Genomic DNA, 10,551 nt, shown 5'->3' with positions numbered 1-10,551 from the left:
GGGACGGACCCACGCGGCCTGGGAATGGTGCAGCCCTGTGGGCGCTCCCAGCTAAAAGTAGAACTCTGAAAGATGTCACCTGGTGCTGTTGAAGATGAAGTGATGCTGAGGAAGTGAGCGATGTGCGGTGAAGACTCAGGAGGCTCCGGTGGCATGTGCAGGTCTTCGGGGACCATCACCACCTCCGCCAGGACCGCGCGATGCCTGACCTCCTGAGAGGGCGCGTGGCCTCAAGCTTGGGAAAGACTGTATTCACCTCACGAGCAAACTGCTTGAAGATGCGCTATGAGGCTGGGGCCTGGGCGCCACCCAAGATGCAAGAAATTGCACGCGGCTCTTGGAAGCCCCCAGCCCCATCATCTTGGTGTTGGTCTTCATTCCTCCTTGGTGGAGGCGGCAGAGGAGGGAGGCCTGTGTTGCCATGCGGGTGGCCCTCACGAGGCTGGTCCCTCCAGCCTCCCTCGCGAGGCTGGTCCTGCCAGCGGTCCTCGCGAGGGCGGTCACGCCATCCCTGGCGAAGGCCACGGTCTTCCCATCATCCGCCACCTCTTCTTCCTCCTCAGCCATAGCCCCTGTCGTTGCGCTCTGGGCGTCAGCCGATTCGCCCATCTCGCATGGCTCTGAGCTCTTGACATTCGTTGGTGTTGTGGGCGTGGAGGTCGTGGTACACGCAGTACCGTCCGCCCTTGGATGACTCAGGCTGATCCCTGCCTCGCTTGGTGTCCGGTTCCGCTGCTAGCACGGCAGCCCCCTTGCGCTTCACGTCTTTGGCCTTGAGCTTCTTTTCTTCCGGGCCGGCTGCCGGGAGCTCAAGGAGGGAGAGACGCCCTTCCTCAGCCCTGGCGCACTTGGTCGCCAAGTTGAACAGCTCCAGGGATGTGCACAGGTCTTCATGGATTGCTATCTCTTCCTTCATCTTGACGTCGCGCACGCCGTCGGAGAAGGCTAAGATGATAGCTTCTTCAATCACCTTGGGGATCTTGAGGCGAGCGTAGTTGAAGCGCTGGATGTACTTCTGCAGGGTTTCTCCTGGCTATTGCTTGATGCGGCGCAGGTCGCTCATGGCCGGGGGCCGGTCGCGAGTGCCCTGGAAGTTGGCGATGAAGCGGGTGCGCATCTCGCTCCAGGAGGAGATCGTGCCGGGAGCCAGGTTCAAGAGCCAGGTGCGGGCGCCGTCCTTGAGCGCCATGGGAAACCAATTCGCCATGACCTTTTCGTCTCCGTTGGCGGCTACGATGCCCAGCTCGTAGAGCTGCAGGAACTCCACGGGGTCCGCTGTACCATCGTAGCAGGGAGGGAGGTTAGGCTTGAACTTGCCTGGCCATGTGACGCCGCGCAGCTCGGGGGTGAAGGCGAGGCAGCCCGCCATGGTCACCGACGCCCTTTGCTGGTGCTGGACTTGTTCTCGCGGGTCACCACGCGCCGCCACTGGGAGCAGCGCGGGGTTTTGTCGTGGAGGCACTGGGGCGCGATCTTGGCGCGTCGGCGCTGGGAACGCACGGGCACCTTCCCGGGGACGTGGGATCTCTTGGCAGCTCCCTTCTTGCTGCGCAGGCACCGGACATGGAGGGTCCTGCCCTGGGGCTGCACGCCTTGGAGCCAAGGCACCTTCTTGGGGAGGAGGCGGCGGAGGCGCCTCCTGATCCTCGCCCACTGCACGGGACGGAGGGCGAGGCAGCGAGAGGGACCGCAAGGGGGAGCCCCCTGTGGCACTGACGAGCTCGGTGATGCGGGCGAGCCAGTCCTCATAGAGGTCGTCGACGGGGCGATAGTGCAGGAGCTCCCGCGCCAAGAGCAGTGAGGCGTGCGCATCCATGGGTGTGCGACGAGCGTGGGACGACGAGCCAGCTGGAGTCAGTGACGGGGTGGCGGTGCGGCCATCCCGCCGCACCGAAGGATGCTGGGACAAGGCCTGCTGCTCGTTCCCCGCTGGGCCGGTGGCAGCGTTGGCTGCGGGCGACGGGGAATGACGATGGGGGCAGCCGACGGGCGCCGTCTAGGTGACGCGAGTGGTGCGAGCAGCCCGGCGCTCGGCGCGAGCCCGACGAGCGTCAGCCATGGACACGACGGAAGATCACACGCGAACAGCGGAAGAAAGATTCCGGCGCACCCCTACCTGGCGCGCCAGATGTCGGATTTCGGGTTCCGGCAGACCCTTGAGGTTCGAACACTGGGGTGCGCGCGGTGATCTCTCCCCTACCGGTCTATGTCCGATCCACTCGTGCGAACTAAGATGAAAACGATGAACAACACAAGAGACACGAGGTTTATACTAGTTCGGGCCACCGTTGTGGTGTAATACCCTACTCCAATGTGTGGTGTGGTGGATTGCCTCTGGGGCTGATGATGGACAGTACAAGGGAAGAACAGCCTCGTGACAGGTGTTCTTGAGCTGGTGCGATGAACTGCTAGGGTGAATTCCATCGCCTCTCTCTCTGCTAGGGTTCTACCAAATCTCTAGATCTCTTCTCGATGTCTCGAGGGTTTCTAGATGTCTCGAGGTTTTCTCGATGTCTCTACTCTGTGGTGGCTAGCTCTATTTATAGAGGCCCTGGGCCTCTCCCCGAATAATTGAGCGGGAAGGGCGCCAACAGTTGGCCATTTTGAAGGGGAACATATAGTACAAGTTATCCTGACCAAAGGTGGTCTTCGGCTGCCAAAAGCACTGGTGATGACGCCGTCTTGGGCTCCACGGTGACCTCCGTCCGGTCGTCCGGCTGGTCTTGGTCTCGTTGCACCGGAATGGTAACCTTTGCCTGATACCTTGGCCTGTGCTTGCCCCCTTTGCACCAAAGGGGAAACAAGGACACTGCGCAGGCCGGCACCCACCTGGCCTTGATCGTCATGGCTTGCGTCATGGGGTCCTCACGAGGTACCCCTGCCTTGATCTCTCCGCCTCCTCACGAGCCTGCCTGATGAGGCTGCCTCTGAGGAAGCTTCCGGTCGTCCGCCCCGTGAGGCTAGGCCCCTCGTGAGGGTCTTGAGCTTGGGCTGATGAAGATGGGCCATGCTGGGCCCCCACCTGAGCCACGCCGCAGGCCGCAGGCAGGCAAGTCTGGGGACGCCCGTTCCCAGAACGCCGATAGCGTCCGCGTACGTCGAGCTTGATCGGTCATCGATCGTTGAATTCAGCTCCGCGGACATCTTCCGACACTCGCCCTTGGGCGATGTGTTAAACTCGTTAAGAGCGCTATCCTTAGAGGGGGGGCCCACAGCCGAATTGTATCCGGTTCGAAATGGAGGATGATAACAGAGAATTTTGCTTCACACCCACCGCCCACTTCATAGCCATTGTCGAAGACTTAACTGACATGCTCGATTACGGCTCCGACGACATCGACGGTATGGACGAGGATGCCGGAGAAGAAGAGGCTCAAAACCCGCCGTTTATCGGACGTTGGACGGCCACTTCCTCGTATGATGTATACATGGTGGATGCACCAAAAGATAATAGCGGTGATGACAAGGAAGATCCAGTTGAGGATAAATCTCCCGAGATACAGTCAAAGCGCCGGCGTCAGCGGCGCCGCTCTAAGTCAGGCTGCAGCAAAGACAGCAACACTGGCACAGGAGAAGATAACACTCTAAAAGGTGCCGAAGACAATGAAGACCCCGTTGATGCAACTGCCGAACAGGATGAACGGGAAGATGGACAAGTTAGCCCTGGTAAACAGGCCACGCACGAAGACTCGGAGGACAGTAATTATCTTCCGCTCTCCGAGGATGAGGCGAGCCTCGGCAATGAGGATTTCATCGTTCCTGAGGAACCTCTTGAGCAGGAGCACTTCAAGCGCTAGCTAATAGCCACTGCAAGGAGCCTGAAAAAGAAGCAGCAGCATCTTCAAGCTGACCAAGATCTGCTCAACAATAAATGGACCGATGTCCTAGCAGCCGAAGAATACAACCTCAAGCGCCCAGCCAAAAGCTACCGAAGTGCAAATTGCTAGCTCAGTTCGACGACGAGGCGCCGGAGCACATACCACCATCGCGCAATGCGGCTGACTGACCACCACGTGGTCGGGATGAAACGGCGACTCAAGCCGAACACCAGCCTGCCCCACCTCATCGCATATACAGAAGTAAAACATCTCACGGTCATACATATGACCTTCGGCAGGACCTGAACAATAGAGCAGGACATACCAGGTCAATCTACGGATCGTGAGGACGTGCCTCGACATGTGACGATGGCTATATATTCGGACGTGACAAACCTAGTCATGCGTGGGGCGGAAGCCGCAGACGGACTCCATCGGGGCTACGTCGCGATGCGGCCCGATATAGAGGCGTCGCACACCCTCCTTGCTTCACTGACGAAGTCATGGAACATGAATTCCTAGAAGGGTTCAAACCTGTGAATATCGAATCATACGATGGAACCACAGGTCCCGCGGTATGGATCGAAGACTTCATTCTCCATATTCATATGGCCCGCGGCAACGACCTTCATGCCATTAAATACCTCCCCCTAAAACTCAAAGGACTAGCCCGGCACTGGCTGAACAGCCCGCCCGAAAATTCCATCAGCAGCTGGGAGGACTTGGAAGAAGCCTCCCTTGACAACTTCCAATGTACATATGTTCGACCTCCGGACGCTGATGACTTAAGCCATATAGTTCAACAACCCGGAGAGTCTGCCAGGAAATTCTGGACTAGGTTCTTAACTAAAAAGAACCAGATCGTCGACTATCCAGATGCTGAAGCCCTAGTGTCCTTTAAACACAACATCCACGACGAATGGCTCGCCCTCCACCTCGGCCAAGAAAAGCCGAAGTCCATGGCAGCCCTCACGGCACTCATGAGCCGCTTTTATGCGGGTGAGGATAGTTGGCTAGCCTGTAGCAAAAACAATGCAAGCGACGCCGACACCCCTGAAGCCAAAAATAGCAACGACAAGTCCCAACGCAACAGATACAAGCGTCGAAACAACAATGACAACGCCGATGATACGGCGGTCAACGCCGGATTCAGTGGCTCTAAGTCCGGTGAGCGGAAGAAGCCGTTCAAAAAGAACAATTCGGGCTCATCTAGCTTGGACCGCATACTCGATCATCCGTGCCAGATTCATGGCACCCCAGACAAACCACCCAATCATACCAACAGAGATTGTTGGGTTTTTAAACAGGCCGACAAGTTAAATGCCGAAAGCAAGGAGAAGGGATCGCAAAGCGAAGACGACGATGAGGAGCCCCGGTCATCGAACATAGGGGGACAGAAGAAGTTTCCCCCTCAAGTCAAAATGGTGAACATGATATATGCTACCCACATCCCCAAGAGGGAGCGCAAGCGCGCGCTCAGGGACGTCTATGCGATAGAGCCAGTCGCCCCAAAATTTAATCCATGGTCGTCATGCGCGATCACTTTTGATCGCTGGGATCATCCGACCAGTATCCGTCACGGCGGTTTAGCCGCACTGGTCCTGGACCCAATAATTGTTGGGTTCCACCTGACGCGAGTCCTGATGGATGGTGGCAGCAGCCTCAACTTGCTCTATCGGGATACAATGTGCAAAATGGGCATTAATCCATCATGGATCAAGCCCACTAAGACTACCTTTAAAGGAGTCATACCAGGTGTAGAGGCCCGCTGTACGGGCTCAATCACACTAGAGGTTGTCTTCGGATCTCTGGACAACTTCCGAAGCGAGGAGTTAATCTTCGATATCGTCCCCTTTCATAGCGGCTATCACACACTGCTTGGACGAACCGCATTTGCTCGATTCAACGCAGTGCCACACTACGCTTATCTCAAGCTCAAGATGCCCAGACCACGCGACGTCATAACAGTTATTGGAAACACGGAACGCTCCCTCCGCACCGAGGAGCACACCGCTGCCTTAGCAGCAGAAGTACAGAGCGGCCTTTTCAAACAGAACCTTAATTCGGCGGCCGAGCTCCCGGACACTATCAAGAGAGTCCGGACTATTCTGCAGCAGGACAGCTCGGCTCGCCAAGATCTCGACTAGCAGTTCGGCCTCCGTCCCAGTCCCGACCAAGTGGCGGTAATTGTACCGCGCGTACATAACTACGCACTCAAAATACCATGGGCATGGATGGAGGCATAACTAGCTTGTGACCCACAACACGGCTCGACTGCCCCCGGACACACACATACTTTCATTGTTTCCTTTTTCCTCCTTTTTGAGGTCTCTTTTTCATAGGCCTTCCCTGACGGCTTGACCATCGGTTCTTTTTGGAAGGATAAATACACCAAGACGACAAGTAGCATGGACGTACTAGGGAAATTTTAGGTGGTTTCTTTAACGATCCCTTTACCTGTTTTTAGGACCCACACACAGCTCTCCCTTGGTTAAGGCATATCAAATAGCTTTCTGCTTATTGCACTACTTGTATAAATGCACTTTAACGCACCAATGAAATTATAATGGAAACAATTTGCGGCCCAAATTTTACGGCTTTTAGCTTACTACTCTTTCTTCCTTTTCTTTTTTTGATAACTTTATCAAATAGCACCCGTACACTCTAGTACGTTTCAATTTGCTAGGGGCTCCATAGCGCCCCACAACACGGCAACAAAGTCCGAACACTTTTTTTAGTATAGTTCGGCACCCCGAATTTAGCACTATATGCATTGGCTCCGAATCATGTCTTTGGTCAATAGTTGGGTTGCCCGGCTCCTGTGCTTACTACCTTACGTTCCGCTGTATCAGCTAGGGTAGTAAAGGGAGAACTACTACGATTGTGCCCTGGTTTACCCGGATGAGCACCTCAGTAGAGAAAGCCGAAAACTGACTGTCATGATGCGGCGAGAGCCGGTCAGCTCTTTGGAGGTCTCAAATCCTTAGAGATTTTTTCCGCATTACGCGGCGGATTGGTACTTACCCGATCAAGTGTTTTCAGCATCCTAGTTCGGATACTAGGGGTTGCGCCTATATTTCTATTGTCGAACTCCTATGGCTAAGTGAGGGTGCTAAAGCCGCATAGTAGCTACCAGGCATAGCTTCGGCAGGCCACAGCCGGATTATTAAATCCTTCATGGCCAGTTCGATCACCCTATGCAGCTCGACCAGCTATTTTACCTAATCGCTAAAGGGCACTGGATGTTCTGGCGCAAGATATTGTGACCAGAACAGCTTCTCCGTTGAGCTCCCCTCTTCGGCTCGGAAGAACTCCATAGCGTCAGACACACTGCGGGGCAAATCTGCAAACACTCCTGGAGAACTCTGAATCCGGGTTAGTAAGAAATACTTCTTCTTCACGTACTTGCTTTGCATACTAAACACCTTACCCGCCGTGATTTTCTTGGCCTCCTGGATCTCCTGGAGGGTGCCCTTGGCCTCAACCCGGACCTCTTCCGCGCTTTGGCAGGCTTTTGTGAGTTCAGTCTCTCGAGCCGAAACGTCGCGCTCCAAGGATTCACATTTCTTAACCGCATCCTGGAGCTCTTGTTGGACCTCATCAAGCCTGGCCTCGTGCCTCTCACAAGCGGCTTTTTCCTTGGTAGCCTTCTCCTCGGCCTCGGCCAGGGCCTGTTTAAGGACCTCGACCTCGGTGGCCGCTCCTTCACATGCCAGGGAACTATGGTCAAGACACATTATTTATTCTTTTCGAACATACAGCCAGACAATACATACCTTGCTGGTCTTCCAACTGCTTCCTTGCTTGGCCGAGCTCCTCCTCGGCCCGCTCTAGTCTCTGCTTTAGTCCGGAGACTTCGGCAGTGTGTGAGGTCGCGGTCAGCAACGACGCATGCTTATTCATATAAGACATATTTAGTTAGTTTCTTGCGAAAATAAATTGATCCTCTGTCCGGCTCTTCTTTCCGAACGCCGGACAGTGTCTCAGGGGCTACTGTCTATACGTGGATTTTCTCTTTCACGTCGCTTACCTCAAAACCAGTCAGCAGGCTGCTGCAGGCTTCGATTAGTCCGCTCTTGACGGACTGAACCCTCTCAATCACCGTACCCATAAGGATACGGTGTTCATCCACAATGGAAGCGCCTCGTAGCGCTTCCAGCAGACTATCTGATGCCTCTGGTTGGACAGAGGTCACCAGTGGAATAGGTACACCCCCTTCTTTCGAAGGAGGTTGTTCGCCGGATTCTGGAGCCGTGTAGGTCTCAGGAATCGTATTCGGCTGGGGGCCGAACTGATCAAGGCCCCCACCCTCAGTCGCCATGGGGGTCTGCTCCCCCATGTGTCCGGCAACCGAGGTTTCACCCTCTAGCTTCACCCCAACAGCCTCCTGAACCTCTCCTAGGCCTGGGAAAGTCCTTTGGGACAACACCTCATCGTCGCTCTTGGCTGTGGGAAAGTGAACAGCCGCCGGTGACTCACTGGCCATCGCCTTTGAATCCAGCGAACCTCTTGATGAGGATCGCTGGGAGCTGTCGTGGGCCGGACTACAATGGCATCATTTAAACATATTAATATCATAAAGCAAGAGAGAACGGATGCATGAACACATGCGGGTTTTAGTACTTACGACGTGGCCGGAGGCTTGTTTCGGGGGCTTCGCTCTGGGCTGTTGTCGACGTTCCACACGGAGTTATTCGCAAGGGGACCCTTCCCCTTCTTGGGAGCCTCTGCCTCCAGATTTGTGGAGGCCTCCCTCTTCTTCCTCCCCCCATCAGGGGGAGAAGTGCTTTCTTCCTCCTCCTTGTCATCGTCTTCGGCGGCGGAGGAGCGAGTTTTGTCTTCGGACGACACGCCCGAAGCTCCCTTGTGGCGGGGGCCACTCCGGACCCCCTTCGCCTTCTTCTCCGGCGCCTTATAGGGCGCCGGCACTAGCATCTTTGTAAGTGCATCTAGTGCCCCTTAGTGATTTTGGTGTATTGAAGACTTATAGGTTATGGGACTGATGCGTTTGTGAGTGTACACAGGTCTATAAGTCTATGAGGAGTTTGATATTTACAGAGAAAGTCGACCCCTAAAAATGAAGTTCTTCGACTGAAGGCTTTGGATTTCTAAAGACTTTCTGAAGACTTTGAAAGTGAAGAGATTGGTGTGATCCTGAAGACTCGGTATTCATTCGAGGAACATGAAGTGTGAAGACTTTTGTTTTCGTAGTTTCATTTTCTCTTTCTTGAGTCATAGGAAACACCGTACTGTTAAAGGGGGTTGAGGAAATACTAAGGGAAAATTTCGAAGTGATGCTCAACTCAAATCCTACATCTACCAATCCCTTCGAGTGAAGCCATTGGAAATCTCATACAGTTCAGTCAAATTTCTTCAATGACAGAGATGAAGTTCTTCTGGTCTCTGAGGAATTTGTTCTGACTGAGGAGTTAGGAATTCGCCAGTGTGGATTGCCTACACAGTGAGGAACATGATAGCGAATTTGATACTCAAAATTCCGACCGTTGCTGTGTTATGCGCCAGCTGTCCCAAAATATCTACCCACCTAACGTCATATCATTGAAGGGCATTTATGTCTTATCGTGTCGGGCTACTCCCTAGGCTATAAATAGCCGCCCCCATACAACCACTAGCTGGTTGGCTGCTCTAAGAGAAACTGACACTTGTCATTTGAGAGCATCCCATCCTCCGAGGACTTTGAGCGAAAATCATCAAGTGAGGAAAACCCAAACCCAAACAAACCTACAAACCCAAAGTGATTGAGCATCACTGAAGAGATTGAACCTGCGTGGATCCGACGCTTGTTACCTTTGAAGACTGTGCATCTTCGAGACGGTTAGGCTTCATGGTCTAGAGCATCCAAGAGGAAATTGTGGAACGCCGAGTGACCGAGTCTGTGAAGGTTTGGAGGTCACCTGAAGACTTACCACGAGTGATTGGGCGAGGTCTGTGTGACCTTAGCTCAAGGGGAATACGGTGAGGACTAAGTGTCCTGAGCTGCGTGTTCAGGACTGGGTGTCCGGGACTATGTGTCCTCAGGTTTAAATACCTAGCCGCCCTAACCAGACGTACAACTGTCACAGCAGTTGGAACTGGTCTACCAAATCATTGTCTTCACCGAGCTAACTGGTTCCAATTCCTCAACCCTTCTATTTCCTCATTTATGTGTTGTGTGCTTGTTCATATCTGTCTAAAGACTTTGACTAAAGACTTTCTCAATTTCCTCAGCTCAATTTCTTCAGTCTGTTTGTCTTCATTCTGTTTTGTCCTGTGTTTACACTTTCTGTACTCTGTGCTTGTTTTTATTTCATCATGAAGACCATGCTCATGTTCTGTTATGTTTACTTCTAAGTACTTATTCCGCTACAAGTAGTTCTTCACTCAGGAATTTCCTCACCCACAAATTCCTCAGTGAAGAATTCATAAAAATCGCCTATTCACCCCCCCTCTCTAGTCGATATAACGCACTTTCAATTGGTATCAGAGCAAGGTACTCCCTTGTTCTGTGTGATTTTGGTTTAACCGCCTAGAGTTTTAGTTATGTCGACCGCAGGTATGATCAAGGTTTCTACTGGGTGTCCTACCTTCGATGGGACGGACTACCCCTACTGGAAGAATAAGATGCGCATGCATCTTGAGGCAATTGACAATGATCTCTGGTACGTTGTGGAAAATGGTATCCCCTCTGTCACTCCTACAATCAATGCTGCTGATGTGAAGAGATTAAAGCAAC

The sequence above is a fragment of the Triticum urartu genome, chromosome 7A (genome assembly GCF_056163025.1).
Source record: "Triticum urartu cultivar PI428250 chromosome 7A, HENAU_Tu73, whole genome shotgun sequence".
In the NCBI taxonomy this organism is placed as follows: domain Eukaryota; kingdom Viridiplantae; phylum Streptophyta; class Magnoliopsida; order Poales; family Poaceae; genus Triticum; species Triticum urartu.
Note: the sequence above shows the minus strand (reverse complement) of the source record.